General features: G+C 40.3%; 1 protein-coding gene across 1 annotated transcript in view; it reads right to left on the reverse strand.

The window, feature by feature from the left end:
• Nucleotides 1–12,865, reverse strand: part of atp6v0e1 (ATPase H+ transporting V0 subunit e1) — a 59,496-nt gene that overhangs the window by 35,147 nt on the left and 11,484 nt on the right. The gene's annotated exons all lie outside the window — the stretch shown is intronic.

Consider the following 12,865-nt stretch of genomic DNA (forward strand, 5'->3'; position numbering starts at 1 on the left):
GGTGGGAGAACACGTTCTTGTCCTCATCAAGGGGTCAGCTGTGAAAAGGTGAACAGCTTGAAGTTCCTGAGTGTCTACATTTCTGAAGATCTATCCATATTATTGCAAATACAAAGAAGGCAAGACAGTGGCTATAGGCGTTTGAGGGGATTTGGTATGTCACCAAAAACATTAGCAAATTTCTGCAGTTGTGCCCTGGAGAGCACACTGACTGGCTGCATCACAGTCTGGGGTATGGAGGCACCAATGCACAGGATTGCAGAGGATTGTAAACTCAGTCAGCACTATCATGAAAACTAGCCTCCCCAGCATTGAGCTACCAAGGCAGCGGCATCCAATATTAAGGACCTCACTATCCAGGACACACCCGCTACTCAATGCTATTGTTAAGGTGGTGATACAGGAGCATGAAGACACACACTCAATATTTTAGAAACAGCTTTCTTCCCTCCACCAGATTTCTGAACAGATCATGAACCCATGAACACCACCAAATGTTTTTGCTCTCTTTTGCACTACTTAATTTTTATTTATTAACTTACAGTAACTTTTTAAATGTATTCACAGTAGAGCTGCTGCAAAACAACCGATTACACAACACTTGCCAATAATAAACCTGATTCTGATTCGATTCAGACTGCAGAGGCAAGAATGACATCATGAATTTTGCTTTATTTTTGAAACAAGTAAATTCACCCTGCGCACACTGAATCACTGCCTGCACAGGCCTCAAATTTTTGACTTGCTATTTATATTTCATAGTGCCACCTGCTGTTTTATTTCACTACAGTAAGATTTCAGATCACAAAATGGAATTTTAAAAAGTCAGCCAAATTTCAAAGTTGAAAGCAAACTTATAAATACTCCACATTTTCTAAAAACAATTGACTTGCTAGCAAAGGAACAAAATCCAAGCGACATTATAATAAAATTTAACTAACGCCAACAGGAAACTGGATTATAAAGAACAAAACAAGAAAAATTGAGAAATGATGAAACCCCACCCAGTCAATCCTCATTCTTTAAAGAAGTGAAACTGTCACTGGCAGCCAATAAGACAAACCATTTAAATAAACTGGAAGAATTTATAAGACTAAAGTCTAGTCTATAAATTCTCATTGTGCCATGCCACTTTTATAAAGAAGATACTTGTGTGGTCAATCTCTTAACTAATACATTCACTCGGTGATCGAACATTCCCAGCAATGGAAAAAACTCTCCATAGCACAATGGTGAGATCAAATTGATTGTTGAGGTCACTGTTGTAAATTTGATTAAAATTGCAGAGAAATAATGCTATTACCCAATTTATGCTACCCTGCAGACTACCATCTCACTATACCAATTTTGGTTCTCCAGTCTGTATACTCACAGCATATACCTGCTGTAATTTAAGGAAAACACCTATTCAGCCCACACAATACTATGCTTAGGACTCAGTGAGAATTCCTGGTCTCTGCTTCTGTGCAGAAAACGTGCCGCAATTCACTGCCCTCTGCTGGAGCTCTCAAAGTAATGAAATTACCCGTGGTTCAATGTGCAGAGGCTACTCTGCAAGTACTGGTATTTAATTTGTTGGGAAAAATGTGCCAAGTACCAAGTTGCATTTAATTCTATAGCATGTACATTAAAATCCACCATAACAGGGAAACTTAGTGGCAAAGAACATTTCACCTCTCTAGCTGTTTTGTGGGAGATGAAGGAAAAGTAAAATAAAATCTAAATGTCAAACACAAGGAAATCTGCAGATGCTGGAAATTCAAACAACAACACACAAAATGCTGGTGGAACACAGCAGGCCAGGCAGCATCTATAGGGAGAAGCGCTGTCGACGTTTCAGGCCGAGACCCTTCATCAGGATCTAAATGTACTGTCATCAATGTAATGTTTAAGCAGATTGATAAAATCTTTAATTTCAGTTAAATTCTGAAACCAAACCTGTTACTGTTGACCTTCAAGTTTTTTTTTGCAGATCTAGCATTACTTCTCCATAACTCTGTTTTTGGGAGGAAGATCTAGAGAAGCACTGGCTTCCAGCAAAAGTGATAGAACACTCAGCTCAATTTATCGTGTTTACTAATGTTCAACAGCAAGTGAAAACAACTGAAGTTTTAAATATTTCCAGAGAACATGACCAGAAATTACACAAAATTCTATTAAAATTGTACTAAAAACTCATCTCCAATGCAATTTTTTTAGGCAATTCAAAATGAGAACAGCAAGTTCTTTGTGTTTAAGAGAACATGAGAAAATCTGCAGAAATGAGAGAGCCTGTGGGAGAACCACTGACAACTTCTCCATATCAAAAGATCAGTTTCAAGGTGTAATAAAATGAGACACTTTGTTACTTCAGCAGAGCATGCTTTCACAATCCAACCTATCCCAACATTAAGACAGAACCAATTTACACCCCTCAGTTCAACAGACCAATCTGTTGGAAATTATTAGTATCATTAAGCAGCAAGATCAGTAATGTTGACCTGACTACCAACAGAAACGTGTTTCAAAAAATCCTGAATAGACAGCAAACCTTCATAAGCTTAACATTTCATACAATGTGCCAGATTCAAGGCTACCATATGTAACTCCCTGGCTCGCCTCAGGCTCGCTCAGCTCGTTTTGTCTAGGGGGAGCAGCCTTCGGCCCCGCCAAACTGGGTAATCAGCTGGTGTGGATGCTGTGTGATGTCCCCGCCTCGCCCAAAAACAGACAGTACACCATATGCGATTAAATGAGTACAATTTATAAAGGTTACTATAACTAAGTGATTAATAACGATACAGTATATATGAAGAGAAAATTAAAGAAAAGGCGCCAAACTTATCAAAGTCCAAACCACTTCGTGCACAGCCGTTGGAGCTCAATTACTGAAGTCTTCTGGCCACCATTCGCTCCCCTCCGAACTCCTCGACTCGCAGCTCAGGACCCTCCGAACTCCTCGACTCTCCAAACAGCTCAGGACCCTCCAAGTGGTCAACCAAGCACATCTAGCTTCATTCCCCCCCCCCCCGGAGAATCTCCCGGCCTCGGACCCCCCTTTGGGGTCCGATCCTCACCCAGCTTAGAGCACTGCGTCCTCTCTCTCGACCCCCTCGCGCCGATCTGCCCAAAAGCCCGTCAACAAAAGCTTACAGACTCAGAAGAAAGAACATTAATCCCCATTTGGTTTACAAAGGAATACCATTCTCGTTATCAGTAAATTAGCATTCCTGCTAGTTAACAAAAAGAAGAAACCCTCTTTACACATAGAAAGACTTTTCAATCAACATCAACTCCCCAAAATTTAATCACAAACCACACTTAAAATATTTTCCTTAACTATTTTAGCTAGATGGAAAGATTTGCAAATAATTTCTAGTGAGTGTGTGCAGGCCTCCGTTTGTCTCGACAGACCATGGATTTGCACCTTGGGCACAAGCCTGGGCAAGGTTTTTTTTGATGGAAGACCGGCATTTGCCCAGGCTGGAAGTCTCCCCTCTCCAGGTCACCAATGTCATCCAAGGGAAGGGCATTAGGCCCCGTACAGCTTGGCACCGGTGTCGTCGCAGAGCAATGTGTGGTTAAGTGCTTTGCTTAAGGACACACACGCAGCCTCAGCCGAGGCTCAAACCAGCGACCTTCAGATAACTAGTCAAACGCCTTAACTACTTGGCCACGCGCCAACACAATAATTTCATAGCAGAACACTAGATACATGCAAGGTCTCTTTGCTACACAATTTTTTATTACCAATTTTTATATTCCAAATATTTGTCAAATTGGGAGCAATATGACAAATATCTACAAAGCAGCTTTAGTTCTAACCTTGAATGTATTTTTTTGAGTAGCATTGATTTCTCAAATGAATATATCAGAGCATTCAACAGACACGCATGCAGGATGTCTGCAGGACTATTTGAAAAACAATGGTCATCTACGTGCAATTACACCTTTTAGAGAAGCTATGATTTCCTTCCAAAAGCAACAGCTCATGTTTGAACAGCACACACAAAATGCTGGTGGAACACAGCAGGCCAGGCAGCATCAATAAGGAGAAGCACTGTCAACGTTATGGACCGAGACCCTTCTTCAGGACTAACTGAAAGTAAAGACAGTAAGAGATTTGAAAGTAGTGGGGGGAGGGGGAAATGCGAAATGATAGAAGACCGGAGGGGGTGGGATGAAGCTAGGAGCTGGAAAGGTGATTGGCAAAAGTGATACAGAGCTGGAGGAGGGAAAGGATCATGGGACAGGAGGCCTCGGGAGAGAGAAAGGGGAGGGGGGAGCACCAGAGGGAGATGGAGAACAGGCAGAGTGATGGGCAGAGAGAGAGAGAAAAAGAAACAAACAACTAAATATGTCAGGGATGGGGTAAGAAGGGGAGGAGGGGCATTAACAGAAGTTAGAGAAGTCAATGTTCATGCCATTGGGTTGGAAGCTACCCAGCCGGTATATAAGGTGTTGTTCCTCCAACCTGAGTTTGGATTCATTTTGATAGTAGAGGCAGCCATGGATAGACATATCAGAATGGGAATGGGACATGGAATTAAAATGTGTGGTCACTGGGAGATCCTGCTTTCTCTGGCGGACCGTTCAGCAAAACGGTCTCCCAGTCTGCGTCGGGTCCCACCAATATATAAATGGCTACACTGGGAGCACCAGACGCAGTATACCACACCAGCCGATTCACAGGTGAAGTGTCGCCTCGCCTGGAAGGACTGTCTGGGGCTCTGAATGGTGGTGAGGGAGGAAGTGTAAAGGCAGGTGTAGCACTTGTTCCACTAACAAGGATAAGTGCCAGGAGGGAGATCGGTGGGAAGGGATGGGGGGACAAGTGGACAAGGGAGTCACGTAGGGAGCGTTCCCTGCGGAAAGCAGAAAGGTGGGGGAGGGAAAGATGTGCTTGGTAGTGGGATCCCGCTGGAGGTGGCGGAAGTTATGGAGAATTATACATTGGACCTGGAGGCTGGTGGGGTGGTAGCTGAGGACAAGGGGAACTCTATCCCGAGTGGGGTGGCAGGCAGATGGGGTGAGGTGAGATGTGCGGAAAATGGGAGAGATGCGTTTGAGAGCAGAGTTGATGGTGGAAGAAGAGAAGCCCCTTTGTTTAAAAAAGGAAGACATCTCCTTCGTCCTGGAATGAAAAGCCTCATCCTGAGAGCAGATGTGGCGGAGACAGAGGAATTGTGAGAAGGGGATAGCATGTTTGCAAAAGACAGGGTGGGAAGAGGAATAGTCCAGGTAGCTGTGAGTCTGTAGGCTTATAGTAGATATCAGTAGATAAGCCGTCTCCAGAGATGGAGACAGAAAGATCAAGAAAGGGGAGGGTGGTGTCACAAATGAACCAGGTAAATTTGAGGGCAGGGTGAAAGTTGGAGGCAAAGTTAATGAAGTCAACAAGCTCAGCATGCGTGAAGGAGGCAGCGCCAATGCAGTCGTCGATGTAGCAAAGGAAAAGAGGGGGACGGATACCCGTATAGACTTGGAACATGGACTGTTCCACAAGGCCAACAAAAAGGCAGACAAAACTGGGACCCATGCGGGTGCCCATGACTACACCCTTGGTTTGGAGGAAGTGGGAGGAACCAAAGAATAAATTATTGAGAGTAAGAACTAATTCCGCTAGACCGGGGGTCGGCAACCCGCGGCTCCGGAGCCACATGTGGCTCTTTTACGTCTGTGCTGCGGCTCCCTGTTGCTTTGGGAAATAATTGGTTGTGGCAACCCTTTTCCTGGCACATCCGAACCGACTCACAATTAGATAGCCTACGGGGGTTTGCGAGCACAGAGCTTTGGAGCCTTTGCGCCATGGGGGGGGGGCAGGTTGAGGGAGGCTTAAAAGTGAGGCTGAAGATTTCGAATAAAGTTTTTTCCTTCGACTGCAATTACCGACTCCGTGTCGTAATTTTAGCGCTGCATGTAGCACACCGCTACATGGTCAGTATTTAATTAAAATGTATTTTATGTTAGTTTGTTAGTTTTTGAAATGTAAATCTAAATTTGAAGATTATGGTGATCTTGTACAATCTAAATAAGACGTTGTGGCGACCCATTTTCTGACACATCCGAACTGGCTCACAATTAGCCAGCGTTCAGGCTAAGGGAGATAGCCTACGGGGGTTTGTGAGTACGTGTCTTTTGGAGCATCCGCGCCCATGGGGGGGCGGGTTGAGGGAGGCTTAAAAGCAAGGCTGTTTAGTTCGAATAAAGCTATCTTTGACTGCAGTTTACTGACTGCGTGTAGCATGCCGCTGCAACTTGTTTTTATCGCTGGCTGTCCAGAGGGGAGGTGCTGAAATGCTTTGTCGCGTGTCTGGAAGAAGTGAAAACTTTCCTGGGCAGCAAAGGGCTCACCTTTCCTGAGCTGGAACAGCCAGAGTGGCTGGAAAAGCTACACTTCATGGTAGACATGACAGCGCACCTGAACACGCTGAACACAGCTCTTCAACGGGGTAAGGATGTACAGCCCTGCACATGTTGGAGGATGTTTTGGCATTCGAGCGCAAGTTGACGTTGCTTGCCAGAGATTTACAGAAAGGCACATTGTCTCACTTCCCCAATTTGAGAGAGTTCAAACAAGGTCACGACATGATAAATTCGGCGTATTTACATTCTGCAATCATCGCAATGCAAACATCGTTTGGGAAACGCTTCTGTGAGTTCAGAGAGGAAAAAAACACATTATCCTTCCCGGTCACTCCCCTAAGCATCGATCCATCCCTACTGAATACGACTGCATTGTCAGGTGTGAGTCAACCTGAACAAGTATGATAAATATTTTAATTGCCTATTATTTTACGTATATTCATATGTTTTCATTGTTCAGTGAAATAGTCCTTTTATTTTTCAGGTTGACAGCTGGCTGACGTTATTTTTGGTTTGCTGCTGGCGGCAAATTTAAGTTTGGCGTTTTTCATAAATACAAGAAGGACTCAAATAGACGTTGAGTATTTTACTTAAAAGTAACCTTCAACCCAACGTCTCTTTTTCGGAGTTCAAAATGTTTTTGTTGCATGCAGAAATGTAATTTCGTTTTCTCTGCAGGAGTTCATCAATTTCATAAATGCAACACATTATAGTTTGTTTATACATAGCATAAAGGCAAAACAAAACGTTGTATGCAGTGTTATTTCATTTTAAATGTCAAACGGGTTTTGCGGCTCCCAGTGTTTACTTTTCTGTGGGAAACGGGTCCAAGTGGCTCTTTCAGCGGTAAAGGTTGCTGACCCCTGCGCTAGACGGAGGAGAGTGGTGGTAGAGGGGAATTGGTTAGGTCTGCAATCCAAAAAGAAGTGGAGAGCTTTGAGTCCTTCCAGGTGGGGGATGGAGGTATATAGGGACTGGACGTCCATGGTGAAAATAAAGCAGTGGGGGCCAGGGAACTTAAAATCATTGAAAAAATTCAAAGTGTGAGAAGTGTCACGAACATAGGTGGAAAGGGATTACACTTCCTCCTTCACCACCATTCAGAGCCCCAGACAGTCCTTCCAGGTGAGGCGACACTTCACCTGTGAATCGGCTGGTGTGGTATACTGCGCCTGGTGCTCCCAGAGTAGCCATTTATATATTGGTGGGACCCGATGCAGACTGGGAGACCGTTTTGCTGAACACCTATGCTCGGTCTGCCAGAGAAAGCAGGATCTCCCAGTGGCCACACATTTTAATTCCACGTCCCATTCCCTTTCTGATATGTCTATCCATGGCATCCTCTAGTGTCAAGATGAAGCCACACTCAGGTTGGAGGAACAACACCTTATATACTGGCTGGGTAGCCTCCAACCCAATGGCATTAACATTGCCTTCTCTAATTTCTGTTAATGCCCCTCCTCCCCTTCTTACCCCATCCCTGACTTATTTAGTTGTTTGTTTTTTTCTTTCTCTTTCTGCCCATCACTCTGCCTGTTCTCCATCTCCCTCTGGTGCTCCCCCCCCCCTTTCTTTCTCCCAAGGCCTCCCATCCCATGATCCTTTCCCTTCTCCAGCTCTGTATCCCTTTCGCCAATCACTTTTCCAGCTCTTAGCTTCATCCCACCCCCTCCGGTCTTATCCTATGATTTCGCATTTCCCCCTCCCCCCACTACTGTCAAATCTCTTACTTTCTTTCTAAATCTTTTTATTAATATTAGTAATATGGACAGAATACAGATGATATATTGATAAATTACCAACATACACATTCCATTACATATGAAAAAAAAACATACATAATAGTTCCAATATAAATGAGTTTACCAAGACATAAGCCATAAGATATATGTATGGACATAGTAAATCTAAATATTTCATAATGTATAATATAAAAAAAAACAGAAAAAAGAAAGAAAAAAAAAAATTATATAATGCAGAACTAGCTAATCTAATCTAATAACTATAACTAATAAGTAATATAAAAGAAAAAAAACAAAAGAGAAGGAAAAAAAAAGCGGGCTGTTTATAATATCTCACAAAAATAAGTATTCATCAATGCTGTCACTTCCGGTCCTCTCAAAATACATAAGCTGAAAGCTGGGAAATCAAATGAACTTGGCACAGGGTCATATTACATCATATGAAAATGTTGAATAAATGGTCTCCATAACTTTTCAAATTTAACATAAAAAAATAACATAACAAACTTCTAATTTTTTCTAAATTTAAACATAACATAGTTTGAGAGAACCAATTAAATACAGTGGGAGGATCAATTTCTTTCCAATTCAACAATATAGATCTTCTAGCCATCAGAGTTAGAAATGCAATCATTCGACGGGCTGAAGAAGATAAATGCAGTGAATCTAACATTGGTAAACCAAAAATTGCAGTAATAGGATGAGGTTGTAAATCCATATTCAAAACTGCAGAAATAATATCAAAAATATCTTTCCAATATTTCTCCAAAAATGAACACGACCAAAACATGTGAGTTAAAGACGCAATTTCAGAATGACATCCATCACAAATAGGACTTATATGAGAGTAAAAATGAGCTAATTTATCCTTAGACATATGGGCCCTATGTACGACCTTAAATTGTATTAGTGAATGTTTGGCACATAACGATGATGTATTAACTAATTGAAGAATTCTATCCCAATTCTCACTAGAAATACTAAAACTAAGCTCTCTTTCCCAATCCTGTCTTATAAAGAGGCTCTGAACGTATCTTCATAATTATATTATAAAGTTTTGAAATAAGCCCTTTTTGAAAAGGGTCTAATTCAAATAAACTCTCCAAAGTATCTGAAGGCACAAAATTTGGAAACGTAGAGAGTACAGAACTTAAAAAATGTCTAATCTGTAAATATCTAAAAAAAAAATGAAATCTCGGCAAGTTATATTTGTTGGATAATTGTTCAAAAGACATGAAACAATTATCTAAAAATAAATCAGAAAATCTTAGTAATCCCTTAGTTTTCCAAGCTGAATAAGCTTGATCTATAATGGAAGGGTGAAAAAAACAATTAGATACAATAGGACTATTTAAAACGAATTGAGTCAACCCAAAAAATCTCCGAAATTGAAACCATATACGCAATGCATGTTTAACTATCGGGTTGTCAATTCGTTTCGGCAATTTAGAAAGAGCAAAAGGGAGAGAAGTCCCTAAAATAGAACCCAAAGCATAAGCTGATACCGATTTAGTTTCTAAACTCACCCAACAAGGGCCAAAAGATCCACCCCCATCTTTCAACCAACATAACAAATATCTAATATTAACTGCCCAATAGTAAAATCTGAAATTAGGTAATGCTAACCCGCCTTCCTTTTTTGTCTTCTGTAAATATGTTTTACCTAACCTGGGATTTTTATACTGCCATATATATGAAGAAATTTTAGAGTCAACATTAGTAAAAAAAGATTTCGGGATAAAAATTGGTATCGCTTGAAAAATATATAAAAACTTAGGTAAAATAACCATCTTAATAGCATTAATCCTACCTATTAGGGATAGAGACAAAGGTGACCACTTAGTAAACAAACCTTTAATCTGATCAATTAAGGGTAAAAAATTATATCTAAACAAATCTTTATGATTTTTTCTGATTTTGATCCCTAAATAAGTAAAAGAGTCATTAACTAATTTAAAGGGTAAATTTCCATAAATTGGGACCCGTTTATTCAATGGAAACAATTCACTTTTATTAAGATTTAACTTATACCCAGAAAACTCACTAAATTGAGCCAATAATGATAAAACTGCTGGAATGGATTTCTCCGGGTTAGAAATGAATAGTAATAAATCATCTGCATACAAAGATAACTTATGAATATCTGTCCCACGATTAATACCCAAAATATCCTGTGATTGTCTGATGGCAATTGCCAAAGGTTCTAAGGCAATGTTAAATAGTAATGGGCTAAGAGGACATCCCTGTCTAGTGCCCCGAAATAGGCAAAAAAAGGGAGATCTTTGATTATTGGTAACCACTGAGGCTACTGGAGTATGATAAATCAATTTAATCCATGATATAAATATCGGACTAAAATTAAACTTCTCCAACACATTAAATAAGTAAGGCCATTCAACTCTGTCAAATGCTTTCTCTGCATCTAATGAAATCACGCATTCTGAAGTATCATGTGAGGGAGTATAAACAATATTCAACAATCTCCTAATGTTAAAAAAAGAATAATGATTTTTAATAAAGCCAGTTTGATCATCTGAAATAATTTTGGGTAATACCTTCTCCAATCTAGATGCCAGTAACTTAGAAAAAATCTTGGCGTCTACATTCAATAAAGATATAGGTCTATAAGAAGCACAATTAGTAGGGTCTTTATCTTTCTTCAATATTAGAGAAATGGAAGCTCTATAAAAAGATTGTGGCAAATTCCCTAATCTAATGGCCTCCTCAAAAACCTTACCTAACCAAGGGGAAAGAGTAGCGGAAAAAAATTTTAAAAATTCAACTGTATAACCATCTGGACCCGGTGCTTTCCCAGAATTCATTGAGGAAATAGCCCCCTTAATTTCTACATCCGTAATAGGAGTATCCAATATCAAAAGATCATCAGATGATAACCTTGGAAAATTTAATTTTCCAAGAAAATCAGACATGGTATTATAATCTTGAGGAAATTCAGATTGATACAGGGAGGTATAGAAATCTTGAAATGCCTTATTTATCTCATCATGATTAACTGTCAGATTCCCATTCTGCTGACCAATCTTAGTGATTTGACGTTTAACCAGAGCATTCTTCAATTGACTAGCTAACAGTTTACCAGATTTATCACTATGTATATAAAAATCAGATTTAGTTTTCATTAATTGATTTTCAATCGAGGATGTAAGTAATAAACTATGTTCCATTTGAAGTTCAACCCTTTGTTTGTAAAGCTCCTTACTAGGAGCAATCGAATATTTCTTATCAATCACTTTAATTTTATCAACCAATAAAAGAGTTTCCATCTTGATACGTTTCCTCAAACCAACAGAATAAGAAATAATCTGCCCACGTATATAAGCTTTAAAAGTGTCCCAAAGTGTTCCGCAGGAAATATCATCTGTAGAATTAGTTGAGAAGAAGAAGTCGATCTGCTCCTCCATAAATTTTATAAAGTCAGAGTCTTGCAACAAGGTAGAGTCAAATCGCCATTGTCTAGCATTAGAAGCAGTATCCGTAAATTTCATAGAAAGTAATAACGGAGCATGATCAGAGATAACTATAATATCATAGTTACAACCAATTACCAATGGAATAAAGCAAGAGTCTACAAAAAAATAATCAATTCTTGAATAAGAGTGATAAACATGTGAGAAAAAAGAAAACTCTTTGTCATTAGGATACCGGAATCTCCAAATATCAAAAACTCCACTGTCAGTCAAAAAAGAGTTAATACAAGTGGCCGACTTATTAGGTAAAGTCTGAATAGATAAAGATTTATCCATCAGAGGATTTAAACAACAATTAAAGTCACCACCCATTATTAACTTATATTCGTTAACGTTTCATTATATTCGTTAACGTTTCGTTAAATCTCTTACTATCTTTCCTTTCAGTTAGTCCTGACGAAGGGTCTCGGCCCGAAACGTCGACAGTGCCTCTCCTTATAGATGCTGCCTGGCCTGCTGTGTTCCACCAGCATTCTGTGTACGTTGCTTGAATTTCCAGCATCTGCAGATTTCCTCGTGTTAGCTCATGTTTAATGTAGTTAAGTGTACCATAGCACTTCAGCATTAATTCTTGATGCACTTCTAAACCACAGAGATATTACAGCAGATGATTAAAGTTCAAAGTGGCTGTTATAGGAGAGAATTCTGAAGTTTAGCGACTTAGCAAATGAAGGCATAGCCAACAATGGAACAATTGAAAATGAATGCTCAAGAGGGAGAATTGGAAGAACACTGGTGAGTTTGGGTAAATTATAAAGATGAAGGGGGGTAAGTGAGGTAAGACCAAGAGGAGAGGGAGCTGCTAAGGTGGCAGCACAGTTGATTCAACAAAAACGGCAAGCACCTTAATGGAATTACCAAGAAAACATGTTTAACGAAACTATTGAGTACAAATTGGTACCAATGACGTAGGAAAGGAAAGCAATGAGGTCCTGAGAGAGAATTTAGAAAGCTAGGCAGAAAGCTGAGAAGCAGGACCTCTAGGATAGTAATTTCTGGATTGCTATCTGTGCCACGTGCTAATGAGGGTAGAAACAAGATGATTTGGTTGATAAATACATGGCTGAGAAGCTGGAGCAGGGAGCAGGGCTTCAGGTTCTTGGATCACTGGGATCCCTTCTGGCAGAGGTATGACCTAAACAAAAGGGACAAGTTGCACGTGAACCCAAGGGCGACCAATATTCTCACAGGCAGGTTTGTTATTGGGGAGGGTTAGGGTTTAATTTGGCAGGAGGTGGAACTGAAATGAAGGGACTCAGGTTAGGCTGGATGGTAAAAAAGCAAAGATAG

Source organism: Hypanus sabinus, chromosome 15 (genome assembly GCF_030144855.1).
Source record: "Hypanus sabinus isolate sHypSab1 chromosome 15, sHypSab1.hap1, whole genome shotgun sequence".
Lineage (NCBI taxonomy): Eukaryota > Metazoa > Chordata > Chondrichthyes > Myliobatiformes > Dasyatidae > Hypanus > Hypanus sabinus.